This window comes from Podarcis cretensis, assembly GCF_951804945.1.
Source record: "Podarcis cretensis genome assembly, chromosome: 3".
NCBI lineage: Eukaryota > Metazoa > Chordata > Lepidosauria > Squamata > Lacertidae > Podarcis > Podarcis cretensis.
Window position 1 is genome coordinate 10,671,084 of NC_137172.1, and position 20,008 is coordinate 10,691,091.

The 20,008-nt window shown below is 41.8% G+C and overlaps 1 long non-coding RNA gene across 1 annotated transcript; it reads right to left on the reverse strand.

The window, feature by feature from the left end:
- Window positions 1–1,516: 1,516 nt before the first annotated feature.
- Window positions 1,517–19,587, reverse strand: LOC307212025. The gene is made up of 4 exons (XR_013836738.1): window positions 17,122–19,587; window positions 16,351–16,618; window positions 15,554–15,613; window positions 1,517–2,978 (listed from the first exon to the last, which is right to left on the reverse strand). It is a non-coding gene; the product is annotated as an uncharacterized lncRNA (long non-coding RNA).
- Between the last annotated feature and the right edge of the window lie 421 nt (window positions 19,588–20,008).

Here is a 20,008-nt window from a genome sequence, read left to right on the forward strand (position 1 = left end):
ACTGTCCCTCAGCCTACAGGGTCATTGTGAGGGGGGAAAAATGGGAGGTGAAGAACCATGTGTGCCACTTTCAGCTCCACAGAGGAAAGAAGTCCAGCATACTCTTCGAAGTTTAGGGAGGGTAAAAAAAGATTAAACATTTTTTCTTTCAACTGATCTAAAACAAAATATATTGGGGAGCTTTTCCATCTTGAAATCCTACTTCCCGACCATGGTACAAAGTCCTTACACTCCTTGGGAAACTTCCAGACCACCCCAAGCCAAACTGATTTTGCCATCTTACTCACAGAAGCTGGACTTTGTCAACATGTTGTGACCTGACCTTTTCTCTTCAGCAGCTGGAATGTCAGGGGTTTTGCTTTGTTTGTTTGCTCGGGGACTTTGCAGCAGATCAGCCGAGGAAAAGACTTAAACCACTCGTGTCAAGTTTTTAAGCCTATAATATCTCTGGGTAAGGAGCACAAATGTGCTGTTGCATTCATGTTCTGCTTCAGGGCTTCCCGCAGGCCACTGTGAGAAGAGGATGCTCCCCAGGAAGTTTGCAAGCTGGGCTTAAACTTTGGAACCAAGAGGAGGGGTCCCCCCCCCCAAAGTCTAACTACAGGGTGGGGAGGGTGATGCATTTCTTCCCTGCACCCTTCCCACCCTCATATTGGGATGTGTCCAAGGGAACGGGGGTAATTTGTAGGCCCCCAGCTGGCTCCAGCCCACCGGCCGGCAGCCGGGCGAACTCCAGTCCCTGGAACAGCATCAAAACAGCGTCACACAGCGTCTGAAGCTTTCGGAAGCTTGAGCATGCCTCAGTCAGCAGACTGATTAACACACAACAGAAGTGGCGGACAGAGGCATATGTAAAACGTATTTACAAGCAGTTTATTCAGGACAGACCAAGACAAAGAAAACATGTCTGCTCTCCTTCATGTCTAAGAGCACTAAGCAAAAGCAATACACAAACGGAAGTTCCCGGCAAGCTGTGCTGGAAGGTAAACAGACATGTGACTTACAACAATCCACATATCTGTTCCTCTTAGGGTGGAACAGAACATCAATATCCTAACACCTCCATCTTCCAACCCTCCACATTTACACTGGGTAAAAGTCTGTTAGACCAGCAAAGAGGGCCCCCCCCCCAAAAAAAAACCACCTAATTAAGGTGTTGGACCAAATTTTTGGCAGCACAGTCACAGCATATGGGGAGGGCAGCGCTGACCCTCCCTCCCTCTGCCATGTAGCTTTCCTTTCTCCCCACCAAGTTTCCATATGGCAAATAGGCTTTCCAAGTGTCTTATTGGGTGCAATCTGAGGTGGTTCCTTGCTGCGGTGCTGCAGGGAGGAGTGGTGAGAGAGGACGATGCAGACTAGATAAGGAGGCATCTCAGTCCACATCCAGCCCACAGGTTGGCAGTTCTCAACCCCTGGCTGTCCCTCTGCTATTTCATGCAGGCCACTGGTTTGATAGCATTACATGCCGTCTCTGAAGACTGCAACCCCACTTCGGCAGCATGGCTAGCATAATAATAATAATAATAATAATAATAATAATAATAAATTTTATTTATACCCCGCCCTCCCCAGCCAAGACTGGGCTCAGGGCGGCTAACAACCAATAATAAAAACAAGTTGATTGAAATACAACTTAAAAAACAAGATTAAAACACAACATTAAAACATTAAAATACAGCCTCATCACAGGAGGAGAAAGGAAAAAAGAAAGAGGGGGAGTGAATCAAATTGATTCCAAGCCAAAGGCCAGGCGGAACAACTCTGTCTTACTGGCCCTGCGGAAAGAAATCAGATCCTGAAGGGCCCTGGTCTCATGAGGCAGAGCGTTCCACCAGGCCGGAGCCAGAGTTGAAAAGGCCCTGGCTCTGGTTGAGGCTAATCTGACTTCCTTAGTGCCCGGGAACACTAGGGTGTTGCTATTTATGGACCTTGAGGTTCTCTGTGGGGCATACCGGGAGAGGCGGTCCCGTAGGTACGAGGGTCCTAGGCCATGAAGGGCTTTAAAGGTCAAAACCAGCACCTTAAATCTGACCCTGTACTCCACCGGGAGCCAGTGCAGCTTGAAAAGCACTGGGTGAATATGCTCCCATGGCGGAGACCCCGTGAGGAGCCTCGCTGCAGCATTCTGCACCCGCTGGAGTTTCTGGGACAGCTTCAAGGGCAGCCCTGCATAGAGCGAATTACAGTAGTCAAACCTAGAGGTGACCGTTGCATGGATCACTATGGCCAGGTCGGGGCGGGAAAGGTAAGGGACCAACTGTAAGACCATAGTAAGACCATCGGAGATGTAAAATACACAAAGCATGCTGGTCCACAACTTCTTGTTTCTGTGATGCAGAAACTCTGAAAGAAAAGTTGGTTTCCGTTGGAAAGCAGGAAAAGTCCATTGCAGCTTCATTTCCCGCTTATTATTGGATGCTGATGGCACATCCAAATCTGGGATGAACCATCTAATTTCCAGCGATACGAAGAAGCCCCATCACCAAGCTCATTTAATCTTTAGAAAAAGCAGGGTTTTATCAGCTTCACTAACAACTTCTTTTTTGGGGCACAATATACTCACGTGGCTCGATTGTGCCAAACACCCGTCTCCTCTAGTTATGTACTAGACATCGCTTAACGGGAACAGCCAGTATCCAGCAGTGATGTTGGATAATCAATCGTGTCTTCAAGGATAAAAATAAGCCGGGCAAAATCTATGGTTTCTTCTTGCTTCCAGTGTGTTTGGGAAACACTGTTAATGAAAAATGAGGCTGGTGTCCCCATTGCACATTTTTGGATTACTGTTTGGTGCCATCAGTCTGAAGCCTAATGAAACAAAGACCACCTACAGGGGAAGGATATTGTGTCCATCTGACAAACAGCATCCGACTCACTAGCTGGTTGCAAAAGACGCGAGCTGGCATCGGCTGAGAAATTTCCTGCTTCTGATCAGGCGTAGCAAGCAAAGTCCCCAACTTTCCCCCATCTCCTTCCTGCGGGGAATCCAAAAGGGAAACTCACTGTTAGCACAAGAGTGGGGAAACCTATGGCCTCCCACATGTCGTTGGACTCCAACTCCCATAAGCCCCAACCAGCTTGTCCGGTAGTCAGTGAAGATGGGAGATGTAATCTAGAAACCTTTGGAGGGCCACAGATTCCCCATCTCTCTGCTCTACAGTCTCTGTGTGAAATAAAACCCAGAGAACGGGGCAGCTCTTTCTATGCTTGAGTAATGCTCAGTGTGGAAGATCCAGTAGAACTGGGACTGTCTCCTCTTTGAAACCCCGGAGAACCACTGCCAGTGTAGAAAAAACTTAGCTAGATAGACCAAGGATCTGAAGCTATTATTATTATTATTATTATTATTATTATTATTATTATTAATACCCCACCCTTCTGGCTGGGTTTCCCCAGCCACTCTGGGCGGCATCCAACAGAATATTAAACAGAATAAAACATCATCAAACCTTAATAATAATAATAATAATAATAATAATAATAATTTATACCCCGCCCATCTGGCTGGGTTTCCCCAGCCACTCTGGGCGGTTTCCAACAAAACACTAAAATACAATAACCTATTAAACATTAAAAGCTTCCCTAAACAGGGCTGCCTTCAGATGTCTTCTAAAAGTTTGGTAGTTATTTTTCTCTTTGACATCTAGTGGAAGGGAGTTCCACAGGGCGGGTGCCACTACCGAGAAGGCCCTCTGCCTGGTTCCCTGTAACTTGGCTTCTCGCAGCGAGGGAACCGCCAGAAGGCCCTCTGCGCTAGACCTCAGTGTCCGGGCAGAACGATGGGGGTGGAGACGCTCCTTCAGGTATATTGGGCCGAGGCCGTTTAGGGCTTTAAAGGTCAGCACCAACACTTTGAATTGTGCTCGGAAACGTACTGGGAGCCAGTGTAGGTCTTTCAAGACTGGTGTTATATGGTCTCGGCGGCCACTCCCAGTCACCAGTCTAGTTGTCGCATTCTGGATTAGTTGTAGTTTCCGGGTCACCTTCAAAGGTAGCCCCACATAGAGCGCATTGCAGTAGTCCAAGCGAGAGATAACCAGAGCATGCACCACTCTGGCGAGACAGTCTGCAGGCAGATAGGGTCTCAGCCTGCGTACCAGATGGAGCTGGTAAACCGCTGCCCTGGACACAGAATTGACCTGTGCCTCCATGGACAGCTGTGAGTGCAGAATGACTCCCAGGCTGCGCCCCTGGTCCTTCAAGGGCCTTAAAAACTTCCCTAAACAGGGCTGCCTTCAGATGTCTTCTAAAAGTCAGATAGTTGTTTATTTCCTTGATGTCTGATGGGAGGGCAACTTCCTATGTTCCTATATATGTTTTCATTGCCAGGTTAAGTTCTGAAGACCTCAGTACCTTCTCAGTAGTGGCTCTGTCCCTATGTTCCTCTTTTGGTTTGTTACTGTCGTTCCTGCTGGACTCAATGGGCCCTTAATGTGACTGAGCAGGGCTTTTCTTAAAACGATTGCTTAAGAAACAGGTTGTTGTTGCTGTTTTTAAAATAAAGGTATGGCTATTTCACAATGAAAGCTTCAGAAAGAGGTGGAAGTGAACCGCAGGTGGCTTATCAACAAATCAGTTATTGCGTATGTTACTACTGTGGAAATTCTAATTTTGGTGTTTTACAGAAATTTTACAGCATTGTATTTTGGAAACACAATGCTTGTTGTTATTGTTAAAATATTAATATTTATTTTTTTTTTAAAAAAAGAATCATAGCAACAAAATAAAAATCCTAAAATATAGAACAGATGTCCAATACTGCATCAAATTAGTATTCTAAGAAAGCTCAGTGAAACAGAAATGTTTTCAGCGGTGATAACTGCAATTTTGCTGGTGCATCAGGGACAAGTCAAGTAACCTTCCATTTTCAGCAGGGAGTTCATTTGCTTCTGCACCTTAGTAGCACTGCTAGAATTTTCAGAATATTACTGCTTGTCAGGGTACTTCCAGGTTACCTGTTTATTGAACATTAACCCTGATATATTTTTCGGGGAGATTTAATGAGCATTTGGTCTAATCTGCAGAGACGTCAGACGGAATTGCAGGAAAGCAAGTATTATCCTGTACTTCGCAGTGCCTTTTCCCATCCCTCTCCATATCACAAAAACTCTGATCTTTGGGACAAGGTGCTTTGTTGTACAAAACCTCCCAGGCTGCTGTAATTGTGTAACCTGAATTTCTTGGTATATGACTGCATCCCATCCAAAAACAGTCTGGTTGTGTTTAGAATAGATTTGTGAAAGATTTAGAAAACTTAGCGATTAGAATATTTGTGTGAGATTGTATGGGAAAAATACGGAATAACAGATACAATCTTGCTTAAAATGTATATAGGAAGTGCAGTGTAAGCAATGGAAGTCAATCAATGAAATTTTATTATTGAGATATTTGTAGAAGAAATTCAGAAGAAATTCTTCCAAGTTTTTCTTTTTCTTCTTCTTCTTCTTCTTCTTCTTCTTCTTCTTCTTCTTCTTCTTCTCCTCCTCTTTATTTTTTATTTTTCTTTCTTCTTTTCTTCCTTTTTTCTCTTTTGTTCTTTATATATATATATATATGTGCACTTATCTGAAATATATATGTATGTATTTGCAATATTTTGCTTATATTTTGTAATAATTATGTTAAATAAATTAAGAAACAAACAAAAAAACCAGTCTGGAAGCGCCTTGATTTAACAGGGAGAAGAAGACAATGCGAAATTACGGTTCATATTATTTGGGTCTCTTGCCATCGCTAGACACGATGGCAAACTCTTTCTGCTAGCGCTGTGAAAATGACCACTGCTAATTTAAGTTTTTGCCTGACACACCATGTAATAGATGTTTAGAAATCTGCTCCTCATCCACACATTACTAGGTTGTGCATCACCATTATGGTTTTCATAATCAGTTTTTTTTTAAGGTTCCTGACAGCCTCATCCCCAGCACATCCTACTGCATTGGTCCACCTGTATGAACAATACTTAGGATTTATGCTTAGCAGGTGCAGAATTGTTTTGGGCTTTCTCGGTGTTGATGCCTGCTGCAGAGGGGACGCTGGGGTTGCTACTGCTTATTGTAGACCCTGTATCATTCGCCAATACACAAGAAACTTTCCGGCTGACTTTGACTGCCATACTGTTTGTTTTTGTTTTTTTAAATGTAATTAAATTTTTAAAGTGAGATCTTTATGGTGTGGCTCTCCACAACAGAACTGGCACCTCTCCATGTGCATAGACACACTCCCACCAAAGTGCCAATTCCATCTATGAGAAGCGCATGGTTGGTAAATGAAACATGCTTTAAATTTGTAATTGTACATAAAATGAAAGGGTTTAAGGTCAGTGAGAAGGAGAAGGATTGGTTTGAGAAAATATTGAATTATTTGGGCAGCCTTCAATTTGAATTAGCCTGATCCTCTATTCCCTTTTCCCTTTCCTCTTCTATGAAGAAACCCTTTCTGGGACCCCTGGTCATCCCTGGTCTCCTTGCTGGCCCTAGTAGGACCAACTTGGCCAGTTAGCCCTGGTGATCATTTGATGTCTACTGACTTGGTGTGGTTTTTTTCCTTTCCAAAAATGACCCCTAAATTTTTGAATTTTATTGATATTGATGCTGCATTTTATGTTGTATTCTATGCTGTTTTAAAGTCACATTTCAGTCAATGTTTTATATTTGCTGTTAGGTGCCCTGAGCTTGATTTTTAAACAGGGAAGGGTGGGGTTTAAGTAAAAAAAAAAAAATTATTTATTTATTTACACTCCTGTTTCTGTTGGTATCCTCCAACATCCTCAGCTATTCCTTTTAGATGATGCTTTTTTCTTTTCTTTTCTTTTTGGTAGTACTATGTTTATTGAATATTGCCTTTTGTTGGTCACCTTGAATGCTTGTTCAAGCAGACAGGGCATAAATAACTGGAAGCGGGCATTATTAAAGCAGGAATAGGAAACAAGCATCTTTGAGCATTTGATTTCAGCTCCCCAGTATATTTCCACTACATGTAGTGGAAATATACTGGGGAGCTGAAATGGGCCCAGAACTTAGTAACTAAGTCCATCAACCTTTTGCATCAACCCTATCAACTCTATCCCCACGGCATGCAAAGTGTGCAGGAACTTGACTGTTTCTGAGTGAAACTTTGAATGAGGAGCCTTGTTCATTATGACAGACTTTTGTAAGTCAATGGGAAAAAAGTTTGCTGGATTCTTGTTAATGTTCTATTGTCCTTTTTCGGATAACTCTTGCGCCAGAAAAAATGCCTCTGCTGCTTACATCGTGCATGATCTATATGACTCCTCAGCAATGTTACTAATCACTTTATGCATATTTATGGGTGGGGTGCAATTTGTATATGTGTGTGTGCCTGTAGTTTTACTGCCTTACAATATAGGAGCACTTATCTAACCCCCCAGATGCTTATGTTGATTATGCTTAGAAGACGAGGGATAAATAAGGAGGTAGAGTTGCCAATTACTGCAAGATGAAATCTATTATCGCTGTAACAACATCCCCACTTTCCCCAATCATACCTTTATATTTTACCCATCTCTCATTTCCTTGTGGGGAAACTAAAGAAGCTCAGCATATGTGTACTGAAAAGCTAATGTCAATAGACCATTTAGAGCATGGTGTTGCCAAGCATGTAGGATGAGTTAGGGAGAGGTAGCAGAGGAAGCAGGTATTAGGTGGAGAAATGTCCCAGCAAACCAGCCCCTACAATGAGAGCAAAGAAAGAAAATGATACCCGTTCCCATTTATCAGAACTATCTTCCGTTTTAGATGCAGTGCTCCCTGGGAAATGAGTGTTGTCCTTCCAAGTACACGAGATTAATTGGCAGTAATTGAACACAGTTTGGAGGCTAATTATGTAAAAATTGATATTAAAGAATACTACCAAATTGATGGAGTTTAGCAGTTCATATTTAGTTTTACAAATTACATGAGTTGAGAGGCAGCAGTAAGAAACAATAAAAATCCACTGAGAGCTGCTAAAGCAAATTAAGGTTTACTAGTCCTTTGAAAGACAAATGATCCAAGTGCTTGTAATGTAGGGAGGGCAGTAAAAATTGTTCCTGACATTTACTATAGATTTAAAATATCAAATGGTCGCAGATGCCATATGTTGAACACATTTCATTTTTTTCCCCCTCCCCTTTGAGGGTAAATGCTGCTTTATTCCAAAGGACAGCAAGGAAGGAAGAAATCTGAGACAAGAACTTCTGGATCCAGGTTTCTGGTGCTGCGGCAGAAATATCTTAAGATCAATGGTTTTCAAAACATGCATTAATGAAAGCTGGGGTTCCTCCAAAATTCATCAGGGGTTCTCCAACAAGAAAGTCAATAAGAATAGAGTAGCATCTCTGAGGGAGGGACCTTGGCTCAATGGCAGAACAGAAGCTGTCGATTTAGCTCTCCCAGCTTCAATCTCTAACATCTCCCACTTTTAAGAATGGGAGGTGACAAGAAAGAACACCAGATAAACACAGGCAGGGTCATTGTTAGCTGGCATAGATATTAAGTTCTGTCCATTTGACTTTTTTTTAAAAAAATTGCTCCTTGCTTGGTTTTTAAAAAATAATAATAATTGTTGGCCTGTTTTAGTGTGCTGTATGTTAAACTTGTGCTTCTTTTTCTACACACTTGCAAACCACCTGGGAATCAACGTTGATGGAGTGGAACATAATTACTGGTCCCAGGTCCCAAATGCCGGCATTTTCCACCATTCCCCTATTTCCTTGAAAAAGACCAACTCCAACTCTCATCAGCCCTGACCAGCATAAACTAGAGAGCCATAAGTTTCCCATCCATGAATTAAACTAAGGTATCATGCTATTATCTACCATATAGGAGAGAGAAATTGAGAGAGGTGCTATCACCTGCCATATGGAAAATGGCTATTACTTATTTTTATAATAGCCTGACTCAGTGGCTAAAGAATAGAAGTTGTCAGCTGGGCTCAATCAGTGCATTCTATGCACCTATGCTCAGGCAATTATATCTCCCCTACCTGTCCACATGTAAGGAATTGTGAGCTGCGGGAAGGTATGACATGGGTACAGCACAGCCACAGACTGAGATGAAGATTAAACCCATGAGCACAGCTCACATTGACCCCAAGGGCCATACTTAACAGAAACTCAATGGGGAAGTGGTTGTCCCATTACGGGTCGGTTGAGCACATAAGGAGAGCTGGGTGGAAATAGCTTCTGGAAGAGATCTCAAGTTACTGGTCAGTGCAGTTATTATGCAGGCAGAGGCATCAGTCAGTCCTGGGTCAGGAACCAAGTGGGAAACACTGGTGGACAGAGACAGGCACTTCAGCACCCTGGACAGAGACAGGGAGTAGGTTACTTGTTCATAAGAATGTAAGAAGACTACTCTTGTGCTTGACTCCTACTTGCATGCTTTCCCAGGCATCCAGTTGGTCACTATGAGAACAAGGTGCTGGACTAGATGGGCCATTGGCCTGATCCAGCAGGCTTTTTGTGTTTTTATAAACATGTATCACAATACTCCAGCACTTCAGGAGGTCAGACTCGATAATCCAACTCTACAATTCTAAGTCCCTAATCAAAATGCAACACCGTTCCATCACATCAAAGCATTTTATTGTGTGACAAAAACACATAATACAGCCATCAAAATAATTCATCTACATGTACACTGCATAACACTTTACATTCGTGCTAAACAAAATTAATCTAGTTCAGTTGGTAGAACATGAGATTCTTATGGGACATGGGTTTGAGCCCCACATTGGTCAAAATATTCCTGCATTGTATGGGGTTGGGCTTGATGACCGCCGTGGTCCACTCCAACTCTACAAGTTCTATGATTCCATGATACACAACCTCCATATACACCTCCCAAAACAATCTCCTTGCACCCACCACATCACTCCATTCACTCCATCCTTGCTTCAGTTAAACACTCCAATAATGAATAACAATAACAAGGATCCCAAAAGAAAAGATAGACAAGGACTGGAAGGTGTTTAAAGGATATTTGCAAAATCATATTGAAAAATCAGAACTCCTGTTAGAATAAATAAGTCCCGTTATAAATACTGAAATACTAAATAAGATGGATAACAATGTGTAACAGAAAAAGAAGCAGAAAGTTGGTTTAAAAGTGTGTGAAAGAAAGTAATAGAAGTGGAAAGAAATTGCAATTGAGTAGATTGGAAGTCTAACACAAGGATGGGGTGAGGGGTGAAAGATGGTGGTGGGAAAAGGAAATATGTGTGGATTGAGGGTGGGTATGTATGAATATTTTTAAGGACTGTATGAAATGTATGTTTGTATATTCGCAATATGTCTGTATTAATGTTGAATTATTTTAATAAATTAAAATTTATTAAAAAAAACAAAAACTAACTAATAATTTGGTGCAGTAAACTTGTGCCACTGTCCCTCCTAATTTGCTTGGCCCCTTTTCTGATCTATCAGAGTCATGACTGAGGTAGACAGCACAACAGAGTTGTGTTATGAGTTTTTTTTGTACTTGTATTGATTTGTTTTCTGTGGATCCCCTGTAATTTTAGAGAATATTTTGGGTCCGGTATTTACTGGGTGCAATGAGGGGTATTGAGTCTAACCAGCACACCATAGAAACTGTTTGTATATGTCTCTACAGAGGAAGATCAGTGACAGCAGACAAGCAAATCTGGAAGAAATGATCCCGGTTAAACAGTATGCGGGCAAAGGAGATGTCATTGAAGGCAAGTTGCATTCCTTCCTTGCCGTAGGTCTAGGAGTGCTTCCTACATCCAACACTGTCCTCATATGGTGAGATTCCCTACCCACACGACCACCAGAAGCCAATGACATGTAAGGTGGGCACTGAAACTCACCATCTCACAGAGGGTGGTAGCCAAATAAATTAATTGCACCAGCAGAATAACTTCGCCTTTGAAAACGGAAGTTTCCCTCCTCTCCTCCTCCTGGGCAAATCCGCCACAGGTGGTTGTGAGAACACCCCAAACAAATGTAGGGAGTGTGGATGGGAAGATGGAGGCAGAAAGTCCCATTGCATAAGCAGAAGTTGTTCCGCTCTTCAAGGAGTTACTTAGTGATACTTTGGATGCAATACAATGTTTTGTCATGTTTTAAGTGCTCCTAGGGGGAAGGAGTTGGGACGCGGGTGGCGCTGTGGGTTAAACCACAGAGCCTAGGACTTGCCGATCAGAAGGTCGGCGGTTCGAATCCCCGTGACGGGGTGAGCTCCCATTGCTCGGTCCCTGCTCCTGCCAACCTAGCCGTTCGAAAGCATATCAAAGTGCAAGTAGATAAATAGGTACCGCTCCGGCGGGAAGGTAAATGGCATTTCCGTGTGCTGCTCTGGTTCGCCAGAAGCGGCTTAGTCATGCTGGCCACATGACCCGGAAGCTGTACGCCGGCTCCCTCGGCCAATAAAGCGAGATGAGCGCCCAACCCCAGAGTCGGCCACAACTGGACCTAATGGTCAGGGGTCCCTTTACCTTTACCCAGGGGGAAGAAGAGGAACAATATTTCTATAGTTTAATAAAGGTCTGTATAGCTGAGTGGCTAAGCAAATGTCATACCTACACAAGACTGCAGAATCAGGCCATTGCTAACTCCAGCTCATGCAGAACTTGTCTGAAACTGTGGCAAGCTGCTGCCAGTCAGTGTGGACAACATGGAGCTGGATAGACAAATGGTGTGACTTTGTATAAGGCAGCTTCTCATGTTTCTTTCAGGGAGTATATTCACTATTACAGCCATGCCCAGCTTTGGTACTAGTGAAGGAATCAAGTCTGAAAACTAATGGTATAGAAGAAAGATAATTACTTTATTTAATAAAAGCCTCAGCGACATGCTTTTTAAATTAAAAAAGAAACAAATATTAGAAGTTTTAATAAAAGAATACAATGCACGGTTGAATAAAAGATCTGTTACGGGTAGGCAATTTTTGCCTACTAAAGTAGCTGGAAATTTTACTGCTAGCAAAAACTGGATGATGGTTTTTATTGGCATGAGATGTAGGACAAAGAAAAACTAACGAAGTTATAGGTCCCAGCACTCTAGGAAAAGTACATGTGCCATGTAAAAACTCCATGGAAGCCAAGAGAGAAAGCAAAAGCCAAGTCTGACCAGATGGTAAAATTGGATGTTACTGAATGACGTCATAGAACAGACTGATCTGTATAATGAAACCAAGCAAGCCAGAAGTTTTTTTAGAGTCCAGGAAGACATGAATGGAAGTGGTGCATGAAAGAAAAGCACTCTCTTTGAGAATGCTTTTGAGGACTTCATGTCTAGACTCCAAATATTAAGAGGCTTTTCCATTTTGAATTCAGACCGAAGACTATAGCAAGCCAAGCTCTGGGGTAAATATGCTGAATTCTGTGCTTCCGTCCAACAACCACTTTCGTGAGGCAATTTAGGAGTGTATCTGAAAAGGGCACCTGGAAACTGTCGGTTGAGTCTATTGGTGTCTACCCATGCAAGGAGTCCAGCCCAACAGGGATGTATCCCTGAAGAACCTATAATGCCTGAGAGAGATGTTCTCTAGCCGGAAAGGCAGGCAACATACAATTTGGCTTTTAGAAGACATCTGAAGGCAGCCCTGTTTAGGGAAGCTTTTAATGTTTGATGTATTTTAATATTCTTTTGGAAGCCGCCCAGAATGGCTGGGGAAGCCCAGCCAGATGGGCGGGGTATAAATAAATAAATTATTATTATTATTATTATTATTATTATTATTATTATTATTATTATTCTAGGGCTTGAACCTAGAACCTCATGGCTGAAAGTCAGGCTTTGACTTGGACTATGTGTGCCCAGACTCCTCTTCACAGAAGGGATACAGGTGAGGCATGCAAAATTACACCTTGTGATTGGTAGGCTGTTTGAAGAATCAGGAATGGCTAGGCCAGGCATGTCCAACAGGTCGATATAATAATAATAATAATAATAATAATAATAATAATAATAATTATTATTATTTATTTGTACCCCGCCCATCTGGCTGGGTTTCCCCAGCCACTCTGGGCGGCTTCCAACAAAGATGAAAGATACACTAAAATGTCACATATTAAAAACTTCCCTGAACAGGGCTGCCTTCAGATGTCTTCTGAATGTCAGGTAGATGTTTATCGATTGCGATGGTAGATCACTGCCTTTTTTTTGTACTGGGTTTTGATCGCAGTTGCTTGGAAGTTGGACATGTCTGGGCTAGGCCATAAGTTCTTGCCTGCTGGAGAGAAGTGTCTTAGTCCTGGCACCAGATATCACAGTCCTTTTGGTCTGAAGGACTCAGTCTAGCTGACCAAGGTCTTTGTCTGCTCCTGACAGGTAAATCTCACTAGTCCAAAGCACATAGCCAAAGAAAAAGAAGTAGAAAGTCAGGCAAGAGTTTGATACCAAGGACAACAAAGCAGGCCCTTACAGAAGAGCAACAGCTACTGCTGCCTAGCCTGCCATTAGCCTTTTCCTGCTTCTTTAAATAGGACTGCTGGGAGTTCACTGGAACCAAACCTGGTACTTCGCAGTTGTCAAGACAATATGTGCCAAAGTGCAAGGCAGGGGGTGAATCTCGATGGCCACAGGAGATGTCAACCAAGTTGCACGACTGTGTGCTAAGATTCTTGTATAACTGCTTTTAGCTTGTGATGAACTCTGCTCAAACCACATTCCCAGTTTGTTCCACTTTGGCTGTGTGAATGGATCAGCTTGCAAGACAGCAATATATCTAATAACAATAGGCTTATAGTGCAATAGCAATGGTGCTTTTGTCTAATCAGCAATCTAGCCCTTTCCATCCCAAGGTTCTTTCTATCAGCTTGCCCTTCTCAAAACATACCATCAGTATTTTCTTCTTCTTTTTAATATTGTGGTTTAGTTAGAAGCCTCTTTATTTTTTAAGACTTATTTTACTGTAGAATTATCACAGCTTAATTTTCATGCAGTTTAATCACATTGGGTTATAAACTAAAATATCTCGGTACTTATGGTAGCATCTAGTGGAACCTACCCATTTGCTCCTTTTAGTACCCCTGACTCATCATCTTACTCTATATTCATTCATCAGTGTTTTAACAACTGTTCTAAAAAATGTGATGTGAAAGATAATTTGTCTAAACATGCTTGGCTTTATTTTCTCTCTCTCTCTCTCTCTCTCTCTCTCTCTCTCTGTGTGTGTGTGTGTGTGTGTATGCACAAAGCCATTGGGGCAGCATGCTTACTAGGAAGTAAATCCCACTAAACTCAGTGGGGACCTACTTCAGAGTAGGAATCAACTGCAATTCTTTTCATTCTGTAGCAGTTTCCAGCTTTGTAGTTCTTCCATTTATCCTGAAAACAACCCTAGGAGGTCGATTGTGCTTAGAGCCTGAGCTGTCCAAGACCACCCCCAGCTGAGAAGGGCTTTCTGGCTGAGCGAGGCCTGGAAAAAGAAAAACTCCTACATCTAAAAAAGTGAACACACAATCCACCACACCGCAGGGTCATGGACTTCATCACACAATCCATTTTTTCCCTAAATAGATCTTCAGAGAGAGAGAGAAAATGCATTCAAAACACCATCATTTTAAATGCTGCCACAGTCTCACCTCCTTCCATCAGACAAAGGGGAAAGGGATCATTTCTTCCAGTCCCCCCCCCCCACTTTCAGGCTGAGCACAGGGAACAGCTCAAAGCTAGGAGTTCCTTCACTGCCTTCTCTCCCTACTGATTCCCAGAAATTTTCTTCCTCTCTTTCTTGAGAAGGGGAATAGCTCAATAGCACAGCATGAGCTTTGCATGCAGAAGGTCCTAGGTTCAATATCCAGCATCTCCAGATAGCTTTCCAGGTCTGAAATCCTAGAGAGTTGTTGTTTAGTCGTGTCCGACTCTTTGTGACCCCATGGACCAGAGCACGCCAGGCACTCCTGTCTTCCACTGCCTCCCGCAGTTTGGTCAAACTCATGCTGGTAGCTTCGAGAACACTGTCCAACCATCTCGTCCTCTGTTGTCCCCTTCTCCTTGTGCCCTCCATCTTTCCCAACATCAGGGTCTTTTCCAGGGTCTTCTCTTCTCATGAGGTGGCCAAAGTACTGGAGCCTCAGCTTCACGATCTGTCCTTCCAGTGAGCACTCAGAGCTGATTTCCTTCAGAATGGATCGGTTTGATCTTCTTGCAGTCCATGGGACTCTCAAGAGTCTCCTCCAACACCATAATTCAAAAGCATCAATTCTTTGGCGATCAGCCTTCTTTATGATCCAGCTCTCACTTCCATACATCACTACTGGGAAAACCATAGCTTTAACTATACGGACCTTTGTTGGCAAGGTGAGTCACTAGAGGTGTGGAAACTTTGGCCCTCCAGTTGTTGAGGGCCTACGGCTCCCACCACCCCTTGACCACTGGGGATCTCCCCTGAACCATTTGAAGCTAGATCCCTAGATTATGATATTGGTTACACCTTGCTCAAACAGTTACTTGGGATGCACATGCCATAGGGAGAACTGGGGGAAGAACTAAACAAAACATTTGCAAGCGGATTCTATTTCTGCATTGATGATTCTTTGAAAAGCCTACGTAAGTATACAGACAAAGGAATTCAAAAGCTACCTGGAGAGTTCTGGCAAATGAAAGAATAAAACTTGAAGATTGGAATGCTGAATTTTAAACCTGCATGAGAGAAAATCACTTTAGTCTGATAACCGGATTACGTAGAACAAAAAAAGGAGAGAAAATTAGGAACTGAAGAGCATAAAATTAAGGTGGAATGCAATTTGAACAGTAAGTACATGATGCAGGCTTTTATATTCATCTCCCCCTCCCAGTGTCCAACTAATTAAAATTACAGTCAAAATGAAAGAGACCAAACTTGTAAATATCTTTTTGCTAATGATGTTGTCTTTTTAATCATCTTCGCATTCAAAGACTTTTCTTTATTCATTTAGAGCTTTACAAATCAAAAATTGTTTTGCTCCATTTCTTAAAATGTTTTCTCTTAAGCTATGAATTTGGAATTTTTCATTTGATTTTCTGGGTTTTTACAACTACCCTTGTGAAATCATGTATTGTATCAATTCACGGGATCTTATTTTTGCTGCAGAATATATTTTGTACATGATAATGGGATTTAATTCAAGCAACCTTATTCATTTAGGAAGGTCAATCCATCTGCTCGTATTATTCATATTTAAGATGCACTTTACATAAAAATACAACAATCACAACCCAGTATTTTATCTGAACTACCTTTATCATACATATATGCACAATATACAAAATAAACAATGATTACGTAATGGAAATGTGTTGAAAAAACACTGCTGATATGCTACTGGAATACTGTAACATTATTAAGAATTATATCACACAAGTGAAGTAATGAATGGACAGAAACTCATTTCACTTACAATGCGCCTTGTCCAGCGTCTTCTCTAGGTATAGATTGGAGTGGGGAGACCTTCTTTTAGTTCAAGAGTCCTATCCCTGGGTTTCTACTGAAGAAAGGGTGGGACAAAAGTGCAATAAATAAAATTATTTTTGTCACCCACACATTCCAGTTTCTGGTTTCTTAAACTGCAGTGCCCTGAACTGGACACTATGTAAGAATGAGGTCTGACCAAAGCGGAATAGAGTGTTACTTTTACTTTTCATGATCTGGATGCTAAACAGTGGTACCTTGGGTACCAGGGAGAAGAGTCGGTGGAAGAAGACTGGAAAAAGTTTAAAGATTATTTACAGAAATATTGTAAAATTAATGAATGTTAGAAAAACGATGGAATGAAGTTATATGGCTTTAGCAGAAATGTTATAAGGAATTAGGTACAGACAAATTGTAAATGTATTAAAGGGAAAAAACAGGGTTAGAATATGTTAAGATAAATTACAGGACAGAAAACAGAGGAAGATGGAAAGGAATTGCTGAAACAGTTAATTGAAGTGGAATACAAAAAGGGAGGTGTGAGGAGGTCGCTGAAACAAGTGAACGAAAGTTATGATATCGAAATTATTGGATGTGTTTTTAATTGTTTTTGTTTTGTTTGGTTGATTCAATGTTTTAGGGTTTGGGTTGTGTGGTGTTTTTGTTTTTGTATTGTATTGTTTAATTCTTTTTCTTTTCTTTTGTAATCTTTAAACTGCTAATAAATATTATTTAAAAAATAAAAAATAAACAGTGGTACCTTGGTTGTCGAACTTATTCTGTTCTGGGAGTCCGTTCAAATCCCGGAACGGTTCGGAAACAAAGGCATGGCTTCTGATTGGCTACAGAAGCTTCCTTCACTCAGTCGGAAGCCATGTCGGTCGTTCAGCTTCCTAAAAAACGTTCACAAACCAGAGCACTCACTTCTGTGTTTGCAGCTTTCAGGAGCTGATTTGTTCCGACAAATAAGCCGTTCAACAGCCAAGGTACCACTGTACTTCTGTTGATGCAACCTATAACTGCATTAGCCTTAATAGGTGAACTAATGCCAGTGTACTGGAAGAAGCAAAGGTCACCAGTGTCAAAGCAATGATTCGTCAGCATCAACTTCATTGGACTGGTCATGTTGTGCGGATGCCTGATTATCATCTTCCAAAGCAGCTACTCTTTTCCGAGCTTAAAAATGGAAAGCATAATGCTGGTGGTCAACAAAAGAGGTTTAAAGACTCTCTCAAGGCAATTTTTTAAAAAATGTAGTATAAACACCAACAATTGGGAAATACTTGCCTGCGAGTGCTCCAATTGGAGAACAGCCTTTACCAAAGGTTTCATGCACTTTGAAGACACTCAAACTGAGGGCGCAAGGGAGAAACGTGCTAAGAGGAAGGAACGCTTGGCAAATCCACACTGTGATCAACTCCCGCCCGGAAACCAATGTCCCCACAGTGGAAGGACACATGGATCCAGAATTGGCCTCCACAGGCACTTATAGACTCATTGTCAAAACCTTGTTTATGGAAGTCAATCTTACGCGGCTACGAGTGATCGCCAAAGAAGAAGAATAGCAACCACATCACCCTGCTGACACATGTCTGGCTTCTGGCCTACTAATACACCCAAATCCTGTTCACATGGACTGCTATCAAGCCAAGTGTCACACATGATTTTATTTGACAATTCTTCCAGTACAAACGGACTTCCCTCTTCTCTCCCTGCAGCCTCCTCCACCTGCTCCAGAGGACTGGGGGGTAACCACCAAAAGAGATTTGGAAGATGCAGGAGACCTGCAGGGAAAGGAGAAAGAAAATCCCATTGTGCAAGCAGAAGCCTTTGTGCTAATGAGACAACTTCGTTGGGATACAATGCTATATGCCAAACCTGGCATTTATCTGTGTTGAAATTAATTTCGTTTGGCCCAGTTCTACATCCTATCTTGAATCTATTTTTAAAACACAAGAACGGAGAGATTTACAGGCAGTAGTGGAAGCTTTTCTTCTTTTTTTATAAAAAAGATGCCGTTATGATGGTTTAGAAATATCATACTGAGGATGAATTTTTAAGAAGGGTGGGAACAGGCAAATAGGTATTATGAGCCAAAGCTCTATTTTAGAGATTCAGACCACCCCTGCCAATCATTTCTGAAGGGGAAAACCTTCAGCGGACAGTCTGGAAAACCTCCAAGTATTTTCAAGGTTTGAAAGGGATTAACATCATCCTTTTGGGCCTTCCAAATCAGTACAGCATATGGATTGGTCTGGTCTTCCAGTGTTGTCAATGTCTGTAATGGGAATATTTTTTGTAATTCGAGATGTAAATGAGGCATTAGAGAACCTATGTACTTTATGTGTAGAAGATAACTGATTTATATGGTTGCTTTTGGACACCTGCCAGGAAGAAATAATTCTAGGAAGCCAAGATCGTGTTTTGCATATGTGCGCAGATGAAAAACTCAAGGCCACTTGATGTTATTTTTAGAGAAAGAGGTCTGAACATTGGAATAGCTAGCAGCATGCAGGCCTGTGCGTCCTCCATGATCCTTTGCTAGCGCAGAAATTCTTACAGGAGACAGAATTCAGCATCCCTGTGAACCCTAAAATATTTTTTAAAATGGAAAGAGCAAGTTTCTAGTCCCTATAGCTATGACAATTGGCTTAAAGATATACAGGCAACACCTGATGGAACCTCAGAAAGTGGGGAGCAGTGGAGGTGGGTTAAGAGACCTTTGTGCCTGAGTTCAACACATCGATTAAAAAAACCCAACCTCAACTAAATACCTGGTCATTTTCTGCCCTTTAATCTATTCCCTGAAGTGGGCTGTCTCACTCAGCCTAAGTGGTCAGGAAATTGCCTTATATAGAGTCCGGCCAATTAGTCAATCTAGTTAAGCAAAGAAACATAATTCCCCAAATCTAGATTACGGCAGGGTTGCCATATTTCAAACAGTGAAAATCGGGACAGAAAAGTTGGTGAGCTTCTTTTTTTTGGCAAAGTTTTTAAGGAAAATAGCAAAAACGACATGGGTTGCCAACATGTCCGGATTTTCCAGGATATTTTTAGTGATTTTTGGCTGGACACTGCTTCCGACTGCAGTATTCTGTATATGTCTGGGAAATTCCAGACGTATGGCAACCCTAGATTGCAGCTCTTCCACTGCCTTGGGGCCCCAACTGCAAAGGCCCTGCTATTTTAGGGCAAAATGTTTATATAAGGTGAATAGGGAATAATGGAGACTGCAATCTAAAAAGACGCCACCACACATGGAGAAAAAAGAGAGGGAAAACCAAGTTCTTTAAATTACATTTCTAAAAACACAGATTATATAGGTTTTGCCCTAGAGCAGCCTCTCCCCAGAAGTATTCTTCCCCCTTCCCAGTCCATAACTAGGAGCAATCAGAAGTTTCCAATCCTTAATAAATGTCAGTAATAATTTTTCTCTAATTAAACACATTAACTTTGTTGTCCCAGCTAAGTCCAATAATTTTATCAACCATTCCTCCACAGTAGGTGGGGTTGGATATTTCCATCTTTGTGCATATCACAATCAAGTCTGTGCATGTCGTAAGCCCCAATTCAAGGAGGCCTGCAGTTTTTACTGCACTTGACGTTTTTAATAGGTGTGTGTATATATTATATTCAATAGGTGTGTA